The following is a 16,338-nucleotide window of genomic DNA, read 5'->3' as shown; positions in this document are numbered from 1 at the left end:
TCTCTTTCTGTTGGTATAGATTTGCCCTTTCTGGATATTTTATAAAAATGAAATCATACAACATTCAGTCTTTAGCATCTGGCTTCTTTCATTTATCACAATGTTTTTGAGGTTTCTGTCAGACAGTTGTATCTCTATATCCATGGATTTTGCATCCACAGATTCAATCAATTGTAGATCAAAAATATTCTAAAAAAATTAAAATTAAAATTAATAATACCACAATAAAAGATAATACAAATAGAAAAGCCAATATAGTATAACAACTATATAGTATTTACATTCTATTAGGTATTATAAGTAATCTAGAGATGATTTAAAGTATATGGAAGGATGTGCAAAGGTTATATACAAATACTAGTCCATTTTATATAAGGTACGTAAGCATCCTTGGATTTGAGTATCCATGGAGTTCCTGAAACTAATCTCCTGTGGATACTGAGAAACAACTGTATGCATTCCCCCACTGTGTATGAGTTACATTTTCTTGTTTCTTTATAGGTCTGGTAATTTTTTTATTGAAAACCGTATATTTTAGATAGTGTATTTGTCTTAGTCCATTTGTGCTGCTATAACAAAATACCACAGATTGGGCAATTTATAAATAATAGAATTTTTTTTCTCACAGTTCAGGAGGCTGGGAAGTCCAAGATCAAGATGTTGGCAGGTTTGGTGATGGCCTGTTCCACTGATGGTGTCTCACTGAGGCACCCTCAGATGGTAGAAGGGGGAAGAATGAAAGGGAGGGGTGCTGTGTCTTCACCTTGCTGAAGAGCAGAAGAGTAAAAAGGGACTGATGCTAGTTTCCTCTAGTCCTTTTAAAAGGCACTAATCCATTCATGAGTGCAGAGCCCTCATGACTTAATCACTTCCCAAAAGGCCCTTTCATTTATTTATTTATTTATTTATTTATTCATTCATTCATTCATTCATTCATTCATTCTCCAGAGACAATCCTGAACAGGCCCCTTTTAATACCACCACAATGGGGATTAAGTTTCAACACAGGAATTTTGGGAAACATTCAGACCATAACAATATTTTAGCAAATCTGGATTATGATTACCACCTTATCCCATCACCCTTAGAGTTTGCTTGTTGTTGCTATTTGTTTAGAGATTCACCTGGACTAGTTAGGTAAAGTCTGTTTCCCCCACAGTGTAACCTCTGATGTCACTGCTCATTTTTTTGTTTATTTTTATTCTTAAACTTGGCTTTTCAGGAATTCTTCTGGGTCAACATAATTTAGTGGTCAGCCGGTGATTGGTCAGAGGTTGTGTTTAAGCTCCCTGAGCCATTAATGCTTTCCTATGGAAATAAACAAAGACCACCTAGTTTCCTAGGGTTGCAATTAAAAAGTACCAAAAACTCAGTTGTTTAAAACAACAGAAATTTATTATCTCCCAGTTCTGGAGACTAGAAGTTTGAAATCAAGGTGTCAGCAGGGCCATTCTCTTTCTGAGAGCTCTAGGGGAGAATCCTTCCTTGCTGCTTCTAAACTTCTGGTGTTTGCCAGCGATCCTTGTGTTCCTTGGCTTATAGATGCATTATTCCAGGTGCACGGCCAACTTCTCCCCATGTATCTTCACATTGTCTTCCCTCTGCACATGTCAATCTTTGTGTCCAAATTTCCTCTTTTTATAAAGACACTAATTATATTGGACTAGGGTCCAGCCTTATGACTCTCATTTTAACTTGATTATCTCTGTAAAGACCCTATTTTTAAGTAAGGTCACAGTCTGAGGTACTGGGGTTAGGACTTCAATATACCTTTTTAGGGGAGACACAATTCAACACATAATACCACCCAAATTACAACAAGTCCTTGCTTTACCAAGGTTGTCAGCCACCAAGGGAGTTTGGCAGAGACTCACAGGCAGGCAGAGGAGTGGGAAAGCTTTATAGTGGAAAAAAGAAGGCTTTAGGTATGCCCTAATTGGAGACTATTGGCATGGGGAAGCTGTAGGCAGGATAATTAGAAGAGGGGCATTCCCTATGTGATTGGTTGGGGTACATATTTGGCTTTCTCTGGTTGGTCCTAAGTTGGAAACAAGGTCAAAAATTAGGGAATTGTGAGTTATTAAACAACTCCTGGCCATTTGGAGCCAGTTGGTACAGGGGTTATTTGGCTTCCTGGATTTGTTGCTACAGATAGTAGTTTGATTTTTTGAACTAGTTACTATAGATAGTAAGTTGGCTGTCTGGATTGGTTACTGCAGGTTGTAGGGCAGAGTTCTATTTTTATATAGTCTAGCCATTGTCTTTTTGTATATTCAGTCTGTCAGCTTTTTTCCCATGGGTCTCATGTGGCTTGTGGACTGCTCTCAAAGTTTAGGGAGTTGACAAGTCAGCCCTGCATTCAGCCAGAGATGAGTATAGTCTTAGTAGGGCCCTCTTTGACTGTCTTTTTTCCTACATGTCCCTGTTAAATTTCTGGTAGATTTCTAAATGAAATCTAATAAGTAATATGTAGCAGTGAGATATCAGCCTTCCCTGGTTACCCTTCATTTTGATTTCTAGTGTTTTCAGCAGTACCCTTGGGCATGGATTTTTTCCATGCCCTCCTCCCAAATAAAGGCAGCCCCTTCAGGCAGGGGCCCAGAGCAGCCAGCCCTCAAGGCTTACCAAGCCCGCTAGGGCAGAACCTCTTCAACACAGAGCTTCGGGGAAGAGGAAATGGAGCCATCAGTCCTCTCTGCTCTCATGGCCTACTCTGGACCTCTTGGAGTGGAACTGCCTTGCCAAGGAGTAGGAGTCAGGCTCACAAGGGCAATAGAGCTACAGCTTGTCACAGGCTACCCTTGATGTCTAGTATGGGATTTCTAAAACTTGTTGGGGGGAGGGAGGATGGGCATAGCCCCTGGCTTAAATGCCATAGACTTTCACTGTTCCTACCAAGACCCAGTAAGTGGTTCTCAATATGTTGCAAGACCTTTGGCTTATTTCCAGAGACTTTAAATAGAAATCCTGCCTGTACCTGGAGTAAGTGAGGTGCAGCACTTAGAATGTGAAAAATCATTTTTAAGGTAGGTTCTAGAGTGTTTTAAAATAAACAACACAGGGGTCCCAGCAGCTCAGGCGGTGGGAAGAGCAGCAGCAGCCAGGCAGCCCAGCTTCGCGAAGGCTGTCAGAGAGCTGTGCCCTCCCTGCTGCCAAAATGCCCAAGAGGAAGGTCAGCTCAGCCAAAAGGGCAGTGAAGGAAGAGCCCAAGAGGATATGAGCGAGGTTGTCAGCTAAACCTGCTCCTGCAAAAGTGGAAACGAAGCCAAAAAGGGCAGCAGCAAAGGATAAATCTTCAGACAAAAAAGTGCAAACAAAAGGGAAAGGGGAGGCAAAGGGAAAGCAGGCCGCAGTGACTAACCAAGAACTAAAGAAGATTTACCTGCAGAAAATGGAGAAACTAAAAACAAGGAGACTCCAGCCTCTGATGAAGCAGGAGAGAAAGAAGCCAAGTCTGATTAATATCACATATCATGTCTTATCAGTGGTCCCTGTCACCTTTCTTGTATAATCCAGGGACTATTTTTATCAACTGTTTTGTAAATGCATGTTTTTTTAGTAGTTCTAGAAACACTTGTTTATTTTTTGGTAAACAAGAAAATAGTGGAATACTGAATTTTGGGAGGCTTTGACTGTCTTGGCTGTCAGCTTAACATTCCATAGATCATGGGGGCGGAGGGATAGTTATAATATCCTATGATACAAAGCATACTAAATGGCAATTTGGAGTCATAGTTGTACATTTAATGTCCTGAATATTTCAAATTACTTCTATTCCCAAGTTGTTTTTTAGTAGAATTATTTCTTAAAGAAAACCTTAATCATTGCTCTTCCTGTCAGACTTATGTGCACTCTGTAACATCTTTGGCCATGGTAGTCCAGTTTTTCCAATAATTTTGTTAATGTGTTATGAATGATTGAAAATTTGAGTATGTAGTATATATGATATTAAATTGTGAATTAGTGGACATCTGGAAATACTGGTACTTGATATCCTCTTAAGGAAAATCTGCCTCCAAATTTGAAGCTGGAAAGTCACTGGAATAATTTTTGGAAAAAAATCATGATATGTGGCTTTGTAGAATTTCAGTACATAAGAATTATGTACAAATTGAAATGTCTGTGTAATGATCCTCAGTACAACCAATAAAATCCCAATTATGAAAGAAAAAAAATAAACAATACAGATAAAACAAGAAAATCTCAGTCTTCTGTATCTTATGTATTTTTTTTAGCTCATTTAAAAAAAGTAACTTGGCTGTAAATTTATTCATTATATTCAGGTCTCAACTCAGTATGCATATTAACTTTGCCCAATAAACAATACAGATAAAACAAGAAAATCTCAGTCTTCTGTATCTTATGTATTTTTTTTAGCTCATTTAAAAAAAGTAATTTGGCTGTAAATTTATTCATTATATTCAGGTCTCAACTCAGTATGCATATTAACTTTGCCCAGTACTTATTTGGAGTCTAACTTTGTTTTTGTTTTTAATCTATCTTCACTTCCTGAAATTGTCATCCTGTCCATCCACTATGGAAAATCTTCAATGATATCCTTGAGTCCAATGCCAGGCATGACTTTTCACAACAAGAACATTTTCTTTTCTGTCTTAGCTCTCATCCTATCAAATTCCTTGCCCATTCTTATAACCAAAGGTGGGCAGGGTGAAAATTGGAATGCATAGTCTTTATAATCAACCTGTGTGTTCTCTGAGCAGGGAGGATTTTCTCCATTTAAAGGCACCACATTGTAACATTGGTGATAGCTTTTTTCCAAGTCTGCAGTGAACTTTGAGTAAATAGCTAGGGCCAAGTTCCAATACATCAAAACTTAACTCCTGACTTGCCTTAGCTCATTTTAGATAAAAATGTTTTGTGCCACTTTCTGACCCAATATATATTTATACAATCACAGTTGGACCTTCTTATTGGGTGGAGGGAGAGAGCATACAGAAAACAGCAAACTTCCTAATTCCCCAAAATTCCTCCATTTCTGGCTTTTTCTCCATAGTGTTTATCATCTTTTACTATATTATGTAATTTGTGTAATTATTTTATATTCTATTTTTTATCTACTTCATAATTATTTTATATTCCGTATAATTGTAAGCTTCATAAAGATAGGGAACTTTGTCTACTTATTTAATTCTGTATTTCCATTTCCTATAATAGTATTCGACACAAAATAGGCACTTAAAAATACTTGATTAATGCATCAACTAGACTTTTGTAGTCTAATTCGCAGAGGAGAACAATGAAGTCCCAAGAGGTTATTTACCATCTCATAGAAACAAGGGCAGTAAGACTAATATTTAAGCTAAATTTATGCCGAAAGCACTTATTTCCCTACTGGCATTGTGATGAGGAGTGTGTGTATGTTGTCAGAAGGTGTGGAAGTTCTTGATACTAGATCAAGCGCACTCTGTCAAAATTTAATATTGCTTAACTAAACCTTTAGTTAAAGATTTTCTGCCAACCAGTTCCAAGAATATCAGACTGTTTCTTCCCTTTAGAAAAATCTGCCTTGTGGTACATGCCGTTGTTAATTAACATCGACTCCCTTAGAAAGAAAATTATACACATCCGTCCTGAATTAAGCATTTCGCTTTCCTACAGCGACTCAGCGCCAACTCCAATCATCATGGGGCAGTTTTGAGTATTATCATGAGGCCAGGGCTGCTCACCTGACAAGGACAGGCGTTTCCCGCCTCCTTCCCCTGAAGTTGCCCAAGTCGCTTGGATCCCTGTACGCTTCTCTGATCCGGGTGTTTCTCTTCTGGTGTATTCAAAGGCCCCTGACAATAGACGCGCCCTGGTCTCGAGTTCCTCTTGGCATTGATTTGGGGATTGGATTCCGCCCGGGGATGGGAAAGGAGTCAGAGTTGTGGAGAGAGGCCGTCCCCTACAGTCTTTTAAACCCCACCCGCTGGGACTGGAACGGTCTGCAGGAGCGGAGAGGAATCCACAGACCGCGCGAAGCCGAGTCCTCTGAGCCTGCGGCCGCTCCGTGGTCGGTTTCGTGATCCGCCCGCCGCGGTCTCAGGCTCGGAGCAGCTTCGGGTTAGCCCCGGCGGTTCCTAGGGTGGGAGGGAGGAAGCGCCGCTCCGGGACGTTGATCTGAAACGTTTGGAGTCAGAACTGGCGGTTTGAGAAAGACGAAGTTTCCATACAAGAGGGAGGGCTCCTTCGGGCTAAATGTTGAGCTTTTCTCTTATTCTGTTTCCTATCTCCGCAGCGAGAAGAGTGAAATAAGCAGAATGTGATTTTTTTTTTTTTTTTTAAAGTTTGTTTCTGGTTGTTTTAGGGTTGCATTTATTTTCATAGAAATTAGCTTTTCTCTTATTCTGTTTCCTATCTCCGCAGCGAGAAGAGTGAAATAAGCAGAATGTGATTTTTTTTTTTTTAAAGTTTGTTTCTGGTTGTTTTAGGGTTGCATTTATTTTCATAGAAATTCGAAGAAATAATGCCATTTGATGGTGGTTCATATGCCCGGGTGGCAAGGTTGGCCGGTTAGCTCAGTTGGTTAGAGCGTGGTGCTAATAGCGCCAAGCTCGCGGGTTCGATCCCCGTACGGGCCATCGTTTCAACGGCTATTTTACCACATACATGCACGGATCACAACTCCTGTGAACGCTACTCGCAATAAATACCCCCAACAAGATATTAATCGCCACCGCCGAACCCAAGCATAGTCATCAAGACAGTCCCGCTTGCTGCAGTGATTTAACTTAATGTCTTGTTTTATTTTTTTAAAATGAGTAACATGCAGGAGCTAGGAAGGAGGTTTTTGTTTTGGTTTGTCTAATTTTTCCTTCTTTCTCTTCTTTTTTTTTTTTGGCGATATGTTTTGCTTTGTGTGCCCTTGGGTAAGGGGGAAATAGGAAGTTAAAGGATTTCCTGTTTTGTTTCAAAATAACTTTTTGAAACATTTTTTTTGGCATATATTAAGCCATTAAAAGAGAATAAAGGTGCTGTTTGCTGTAGCTGTTTGGTTTAGTCGGTTAAAGTGTAGTACTGTTAATACTAACTTTATGGGTTCGCTTTCAGCTTATCTAGGACTCTGGACGTTTTTATGAACTTCTCGATGAGAATTTAGAGGAATTGAAGAGTTATTTCAACAGACATGGCTGTTCCCCAAGTTTAGGCTGACAGGCTGGAGACCCAGGGAAGAGCTGATGTTGAAGCTCGAGCTAAAAGCAGTCTGCTGCTGGTAGATTTCCCTCTTCCTCAGGGGAAGTCAGTCTTTTTCCTCTTAAGGCTTTCAACTGAACGGATGAGGCCACATTATTGAGTAAAGTCCTCCTTTACTCAAAGTCTACCGATTTAAACGTTAATCTCATCTTAAAAATACCATCACAGCAACTTCTAAAGTAGCATTTGACCAAATATCTGGGGACCATGACCTAGCGACGTTGACAAATAAAATTAACCATCACATATATTTTTATTTCTTTTCTTGTAAAACCATACGAGAGGAATTGCGGGGTCATTTGGTAAATGGATGTTTAACTTTCTAAGAAACTACCAAATGTTTTTCAAAGGCGATGGTGCATTTTACATTCCAAAAAGCATTGTATGAGAGTTCCAGTTGTTCCAAACCTGTCCAACATTTGTTGTTGTCAGACTTAAGACTCGTGCAAAGATATCCTAATACAACTTTGCCTACTTCATGATCATGATGATTTTCTCCTATGTTTTCTTCTCGGAGGTTTATAAATTGGTGATTTTGTTTAGGTGTATGATCTATTTTTAGTTAATTTTTCATGTATTCTAAGGGTGAACGTTATTGTTTTTCCAATATGGCTATTCCCTTGTTCCAGCTTCATTTTTTTTTAAGGCTATGCTTTTTCCATAAATTACATTGGCACCTATGTTAAAAGTCAATTTATTAAAAAAAGTCAATTAATTATAAATGTGTATATCTATTTTAAGAGTCTCTATTTTATTTTATTAATTTATATGACTATACTTTGTATATTTTAATGTAATTTGTGGACGTGTTAGGATGGCTATTATCAAAAAACAGAAAATAACAAGTGTTTGTGAGGATGTGGATAAACTGTTATTGCTGGTGGTAATGTAAAATGGTGCAGCTGCTGTATAAAACATATAGTGAGTCCTCAAAAAATTAAACATAAAATTACCATATGATCTGGCAATTTTATTTCTGAGTACATACCCAAGAAAAATGAAAGCAGAGACTCAAACAGATATTTGTACAATCATGTTGATAACAGCATTATTCACAATAGCTAAAATGTGGGAGCAACCCAGGTGTCCATCAATGGATGAATGGATAAACAAAATGTGGTATATTCATACAGTAGAATATTACTCAGCCTTAAAAAGGAAGAAAATTCTGACATATGCTAAAACATGGGTGAACCTTGAAGACATTGTGCTAAGTGAAATAAGTCAGTCACAAAAAGACAAATACTGTATGATTCCATTCATACGAGGTACCAAAGTAGTCAAATTCATAGAGACAGAAAGTGGAATGATAGTTGCCAGGGGTCTAGGAGGAAGGGAAAATGTGGAGTTAGTGTTTAACAGGTACAGAGTTTCAGTTGAAGAAGATAAAAAAGTTCTGGAGATGAATAGTCACAAGGCTTGCACAACAAAGTGAATGTACTTAATGCCACAGAATGGTACCCTTAAAAATGATGAAAATGGTAAATTTTGTATTGTGTATATTTTGCCACAATAAAAAAAATTACTAAAAAACTAATTTGTAAAGAATCTTTGAAAACTACATAAATATCTTCATTCTCCTCAAAGTTTCACCGACTAGTGTTTGGCATTCATTAATAATTCTAGCATGAATCAATGATTTCTGTAATCATTTCAAATTGACAATTTAAAAACTCTTTTGTTCATTTTACACATGTTGTTTATTGATATCTTATTGTAAGAAAATGAAAGCAGAGACTCAAACAGATATTTGTACAATCATGTTCATAACAGCATTATTCACAATAGCTAAAATGTGGGAGCAACCCAGGTGTCCATCAATGGATGAATGGATAAACAAAATGTGGTATATTCATACAGTGGAATATTACTCAGCCTTAAAAAGGAAGAAAATTCTGACATATGCTAAAACATGGGTGAACCNGAATATTACTCAGCCTTAAAAAGGAAGAAAATTCTGACATATGCTAAAACATGGGTGAACCTTGAAGACATTGTGCTAAGTGAAATAAGTCAGTCACAAAAAGACAAATACTGTATGATTCCATTCATACGAGGTACCAAAGTAGTCAAATTCATAGAGACAGAAAGTGGAATGATAGTTGCCAGGGGTCTAGGAGGAAGGGAAAATGTGGAGTTAGTGTTTAACAGGTACAGAGTTTCAGTTGAAGAAGATAAAAAAGTTCTGGAGATGAATAGTCACAATGCTTGCACAACAAAGTGAATGTACTTAATGCCACAGAACGGTACCCTTAAAAATGATGAAAATGGTAAATTTTGTATTGTGTATATTTTGCCACAATAAAAGGCTTGCACAACAAAGTGAATGTACTTAATGCCACAGAATGGTACCCTTAAAAATGATGAAAATGGTAAATTTTGTATTGTGTATATTTTGCCACAATAAAAAAAATTACTAAAAAACTAATTTGTAAAGAATCTTTGAAAACTACATAAATATCTTCATTCTCCTCAAAGTTTCACCAACTAGTGTTTGGCATTCATTAATAATTCTAGCATGAATCAATGATTTCTGTAATCATTTCAAATTGACAATTTAAAAACTCTTTTGTTCATTTTACACATGTTGTTTATTGATATCTTATTGTAAGAAGATTTCCCTTCTCCCCTACAGCTGTAGACTGAATGTTTATGTACCCCCATAATTCATATGTTGAAACCTAAGCCTAAATATGAAAGGGACTTGGAGGTGGAGCCTTTGGGAGTTGATTAGGTTACAAGGGCAGAGCTCTCATGGATGGGATTAATACCTTTACAAAAACAGGCTCCAGAGAGCTTCCTTGCCCCTTCTGCCATATGAAAACACAGCTAGAAGATGGCAGATGAAGAACCAGGAAGCAGACCCTCACTTGACATGATTCTGCTGACATCTTGATCTTGGACTTCCCAGACTCCAGAACTGTGAGAAATAAATTTCTGTTGTTTATAAACCACCCAGTGTATGGTAGTTTGTTATATCATCCCAAACAGGCTAAGACACCCATTTGTATATGTATTTATCTATTTATTTATTTCAATATAAACTCATGGATTCCTATTCAAAGAGTTACTAATAATTTACTTTGATGATCAAATTATCGCAGATTTGGCCACTGTGAGCCCTTCAAGCTAACACCCCATGTCTGTTTGACATGTACCCATTATTCTTTAAGAAGTTCTTAATTTCTGGGACAAGAAAAGGCTCTACACTTACATTTTACTATTCCCCCCACCCTCCTACTTTTGAATTAGCTACTTTGCCAAGGAGCCTTCATTTCTTTTGTCAAGGAATGGAGATGAGGAGAAGAGGAGGAGAGACCTACAGAGTTCATGAAGGCAGGAGGAGCCACTTTGAAAGAAAGGACCGCTCCCACAATTTTAAATCCTGGCAGCTTCAAGGCGGACCCTGGTGAGTGCACAGAGCAAGAGCTGGCAAAAGCCATAGCTGTGCCCTTCATATGAAGCTGCTTGAAGGTGGCAGGGAAGAAGAGGGCTCTCAGGCCAGCGAGACCACTAACAAGGTACCCATGGATCCACATAGGAGCAAGGGGCTGCAGACAACTGAAAAAAGGAGGCACTCAGGCCAGTGAGTGAAGGGAATGCCCCTGGTCCTTCCCATGGGAAGTGTTTGGAGTGTGGTCAGTGGGGGAGACAGGCCCACAAGGGGAGCATTGGGGCACAACATGGACAGCTGATCTGCCCCCCAATCAGTGCAGGATTACTCAGTGGAGATTGGTCAGGAATACAGATCTGCAGGGTGTGTGGTTTGCTGAAAAAACTGAGGCCCAGACCAGAGTTTCCACACAACCCAGGTGTATCAGACCTCACAAGACCTGGAAGTGCTTACAGGGTCAACAGTTAAAACCTGTTCTGCACAAAAAAGTCTTCCCCAGGGAATCAGCAGCAAAGCAGCAATTTAGCTCAACCACTGGGCTCAAGTACTGGCCCCCACATGAAGTTCCCCCACTTTAGAAGTAAGGACAACAAATTAGTTCCAGTGCAGAAGTTTCAGTGGTGGAAACAGTGAATAATCCAACACAGAGTTGTAACAAAAAACAAAATACCCACAGCCAGAGACAAAGTTTGATGTTAACTAATAAAGGTCTCACATCACCAAAGAACACCTATAAAACCTAGAAGGACCATAAACTCCCTGGTCTCCCGAGCCAGGGCAATGGGGGGCCGAGGGCTTCAGCCACACCCCGCTGACATCTGCATTCAGCCTAGCAACAATGGATCTACTGCTGGAAGCCCCCTGTTCTCCCCTGCTGGAATGAGGAGGGTGCCACGGGCCTCAACCACCTCTCCCCTCCTTCTCCCACTCTATTTCCTTCCCCCATCCTCTCTCCCCCTCCCTGCAACTGCTCCACAACAACATCTCAGAATGTAAAAAAATAATATTAATAAACAAACAAAGAACGGTTTTTACAAATCAAGGTCTGGATATAGCTAGGTATGTTCACTGCACAGAGGTGGAAATGTGCACACACATACATCTGCATTTATCTATTTCAATATCTATATTTAGCTGTCTATAGATAACCATGATTTTATACTGATACCTCCAACAACCTCGAGTTTATTTTATTCTACAACTTTTCTATATTTGTAACTTCTCCAACAGAGATAAACCTAGTTCTTACTATCTTCAATCTGTTTTATTTAGTTGGAGAGGATAGAAGCACATTGGAGAGAATCAAGAGTCTGGCAATACTGAAAAGCCCCAAGTAAGATATTTGTTTTTATTTTCCTGCAGTAGTTTCCAACTTCCCTGTACATTTCTGAGTAGAGATTGCACATACAGAACACTCCTTCAGGTCCTGGCTGAGTTTTACAAACTAGCAAGCCCATGTTGGGATCATAGGGTGGTGATTGTAATATTTTTTCTTTATGGAACTTACTGATGCTCTTTTTGTAATATATCATCAGTTTTTGTCAACGTTCCCTATGCCACTGAGAAAGTGTATTCTCTTTACCAGGTTACACATTTTGATATACACCCATAAGATCTACCTTTTTGGTTATATGGTTTAGTTTTTTCTATATCCTTACTTATTTTGTGTCTGTTTTGTGAACTGTCTTGTGGGGGAATATCATTTTAAAGTCTGCTTTTTATTTATTATTATTATTATTATTTGTCTTTTTCGTGACCGGTAAGGGAATCGCAACCCTTGGTGTGGTGTCGCCCACACCGCGCTCAGCCAGTGAGCACACCGGCCATTCCTATATAGGATCTGAACCCATGGCGGGAGCGTCGCTGTGCTCCCAGTGCCGCACTCTCCCGAGTGCACCACGGGCTCAGCCCTTAAAGTCTGGTTTTTAAATGTATGTCTTGTATCCCTGTGATTTTTATTTTATAAATGTGGTTGATGCATTCTTTAGTACATAGTTATTTGTAACTGTTATAGTCTTATTGACACCATGGTCTTTAACATTAAAAATTAATATTTTTGATATGTTTAATATTTTTGGCTTCCATTCAAATTAGTCTGACATCAGGGTTACAAACCCTGTTCTCTTATTGTTTGCATTTTCTGAAGTACCTTAGCCCATCTCTTTATTTTCTTCTTTCTGATCATTTTGTTAGATTCAGCATATAATTATGTTTTGCTCTGTGAATCAAGTTGAAAATATTTTAATATGCATATGAGCTAAGTCCATTCATAGGTAATAGTACGATTGATACATTTGTTCTTAACTTTGTAATACCTTATCATTATGATGTGTATTACATTTGTCTTATTTTTTTTTTGTTGATGTAACATGTTCTCTTTTCTCATTTTTTTTTTTTTGTCTTTTTTTGTGACCTGTAATGGGATCGCAACCCTCGGTGTCGCACCCGTACCACGACCAGCATCGCAACCTTCGGTGTCGCACCTGCACCGCGCTCAGCCAGTGAGAGGACTGGTCTCTATATGGGATCCGAACCCTCGGTGGGAGCGCCGCCATGCTCCCAAGTGCCGCACTCAACTGAGTGCGCCACTGGGCCGGCCCCTCTTTTCTCATTTTAAAATTTCTTTTGACACTTAGGATTATGGAATATACTATAAAGCATATGTACTTCACAGGGCCTGGTTTTCCAAAATCTTGCAGTTTCAAATATTGACCTTGCAAGGACAGGAAATTTTCCCCAGGCTAGTGAGTCTTTGTTGCAAGATAAGAATTGTGACACAGCAGGTTGCTGGCTCAAGGACAGACTAGTTACTGATTGTTATGTAAAGATACTGAGAGATTGCTGTAAGAAGGAATGTTTGCTAAGATCAAACTTGTGTAGATAAGATCACTTAATTGTCTACTGCAATGTCACCTGGCTTGTTTCACTGAAAGTTACCAGCCTATATTGTTAAACTATAACCCCACCTATGTCTCTCACTGTAACTTCCTGGTCTGGAAAATAAATGCAGGAAGAGAACTCCAATTGGGAGGTAATTTCCCGAGGAAGAGTTGCCTCTCGCTGGAGGGTCCCATGGAAGTTAACCATTGTGGGGCTTTTCACTGCTCAGTAGAGATGGGCTTTGAGTAATCCTTTGCATCTCTGTCACCCAGGGGAATTGGGGTGACAAATCCATGGGGGGGGTGAAGCAACACAAAGCAACAAAGGATGGTTTGAATTTTTGTTCTAGTGGTTACTTTAATGCTCAAATTTCCTCGTTTCTTTACGTACCCTTATATAGCCTTTTTAAAAAAGTTTTTAATGGTTTTTGTTTACTCAGTTATTGTCTATTGTACAGTCCATAGTATTTATTTTGTTACCTCTTTCCTTTCCTTTCTCTTCTCATTTTTACATGCATTATTTCTTTTGTATCAGAATAGAAACATTTTGGAATGTTATTCTTCCACCTTTGCCCTTATATTTATTTATTTATTCATTATTTTTATTGCTTTTTCTTAAAAGCTTATGGTACCCAGTATTCCCAGGCAGTTTCCCTGGACCAATCCTTGCTTAGCTTCCAACATTAGTCAAGATCAAGGACATTCAGGGTGGTATGGTCATAATCCTTACATTTATTTTAATCTTACATCTATAATTAAATACATTAAATGATCACCATTGGTGCATTTGATGACATTTCCTCATTTCTTGATTGGATGGAACTCATCCTGTTGTACATGTGATACTGTGAAATGTATGTCTGGTCTTCATTTCCTGGCATGCAACTCCTAACATCTCCAAAGTGATGTCTTTTAGTTTGCTAATGAGTTGACCAGTGGCTGGCAGTCCCTTGGTAGCTTCAGGATGGGGGCCTGTCAATAGAAAAAACAAGACAGTATAAAAGACAAGCAGCTCTGATTCACAGTGTCCTCGGGATGCCTCAGGAGGCCACTAGGGCAGCTGCTGCTAGCTACCTGAGTTCATATCTGAATAAAGCCTATTAATTAAAAAAAGAAAGAAAGAAAGAGAAAGAAAAAGAAAAACCAAGACAGGATTGAAAGGTTGGGATTTTCAGACCCACCCTACAACCTCAATGGAGGGGAGAGGGATTGAAGGTTAAGTTGATCACCAATGGCAAATGATATAATCAATCATGCCTACTGATGGATCTTGGACGTGACCAGCACCATTGTGCACACAATAGGCACAAAATAGCCACCAGCCTTGTCTTCCACTCCAGCACCAACCCCCCCTCTCACACACACACACCCTTCCCTTTACAAGAAACCTTGTGACTTCTGCAAAACAAAAACCCTTTTGCTTATGCAAGGGCACAGTTCTCCACCCTGGTCACATAGCTTCTGAATTAGCTTAACGCCCCTCCTTGATTGTATCAGCCAGCCCTTGGTGCCCCACTGTCTAAATAAGCTCTCCCACCCCCACATCTGGTGCTGTCCTCCATTTAGAGGGCAGCCCTAGGCTGTCCTCCACTTTCAGCACAGCCAGGAAGATTCTTTTCTTTTAATAAAGCTTGATCAGTACCCAGAGTCTTGGCTCACTTTCTTTCATTTCGGTTCTGAAACCTGGGAAGGGTCCTGGCTGGACCACTGGATGATCCCCTCTCTTGGATTGATTTGCCCCTCCCAGCTGCCTTTCCTGGGCCTACCGAACCAGGTACATTCAGGACTCTCTCCTTTTACCATTTCAGACCAATGCATCCAACATTGGTCTCAATTCAGGGTGAGTCAGTGGGTCTGTCCTACCTACTTCTATGGGTTCCCCCAACTACTCTCTATGAGTACTGTCTACTCACTATGAAGCCCAGGTGCCTGGACAAGGGAACTCTTCTCATGCCCCCCAGCTAGTGGAGGACACTCCATTAGCTGGTTGGTGGCTTTTCACTAGAAAAGAAGATGCACACCAAGGGGATGCTCCTTGGTGGCATTCTTCTACTAGGACTGTCCATTTCCTTTCTTACCATCTACATGGGATCCTCACAATCCAAACCTCCACATTCTACACCTCTGGGCTGTCTACAATCTCTCGGCGTCCAGGGTGACACTAAAACTTGAACGTCTCATTTTACAAACTAGACAATGGATTCCAGTGGCCACAAGATGGCACTCTCGATTTAGATACTCTTAGAGATTTAGACAATTTCTGTCACTGAAACTGCAAAAGCTGGAGAGATTCCTTATGTTCAAGCCTTTTCCTTCTATCTCTGATCAGGGTCCTTCTCTCTCTTTTAAAACTCTTCTATGTCTCAAATTCTCCTAGCTCATGCCCAAGTCCCCTTCCCGACTCAGATCAATCTTTTAATCCATCAGATTACTCTGCTCCCTGTATGGACCACCTCAACTACCTCCATATGCTCCAGATCCTTCACCAGCCCCTCCACCTTACCTTCTCTTTGCCCTCAGCCACCCAACCTTCCTCTCCTTCTCCTCCTTTATCAGGTAACAACCCCACCTCAGCTCTGGCTCCTTTATATCCCCCTCTGTGAAGTGGCTGGAATGGAGGGGAATTATCCGGGTACATATCCCCTTTTCTCTTTCTGATCTCTCCCAAATCAAAAAATGACTGCAATCTTTCCAGTCCAACCCAGACACATATTTTAAGGAATTCAGGTATCTCACCCAGTCTTATGATCTCATCTGGCATGATATTTTTATGATTCTCACTACTACCCTTTCCCTTGAAGACAGGGAGCAAGTCTGGGTAACAGCCCAACAACAGGCAGATGTGGTACATGCTCGAAATAACAGATGGCA

At 39.8% G+C, this 16,338-nt stretch overlaps 1 non-coding gene across 1 annotated transcript; it reads left to right on the top strand.

The window, feature by feature from the left end:
• The first annotated feature begins 6,507 nt into the window (after positions 1 to 6,507).
• TRNAI-AAU lies at positions 6,508 to 6,581 on the top strand. The gene has a single exon. It is a non-coding gene; the product is annotated as a tRNA-Ile (tRNA).
• Positions 6,582 to 16,338: the final 9,757 nt, after the last annotated feature.

The sequence above is a fragment of the Galeopterus variegatus genome, unplaced genomic scaffold (genome assembly GCF_000696425.1).
Source record: "Galeopterus variegatus unplaced genomic scaffold, G_variegatus-3.0.2 Scaffold7339, whole genome shotgun sequence".
In the NCBI taxonomy this organism is placed as follows: domain Eukaryota; kingdom Metazoa; phylum Chordata; class Mammalia; order Dermoptera; family Cynocephalidae; genus Galeopterus; species Galeopterus variegatus.
Note: the sequence above shows the minus strand (reverse complement) of the source record. Positions and strands in the feature narration are given on the sequence as shown.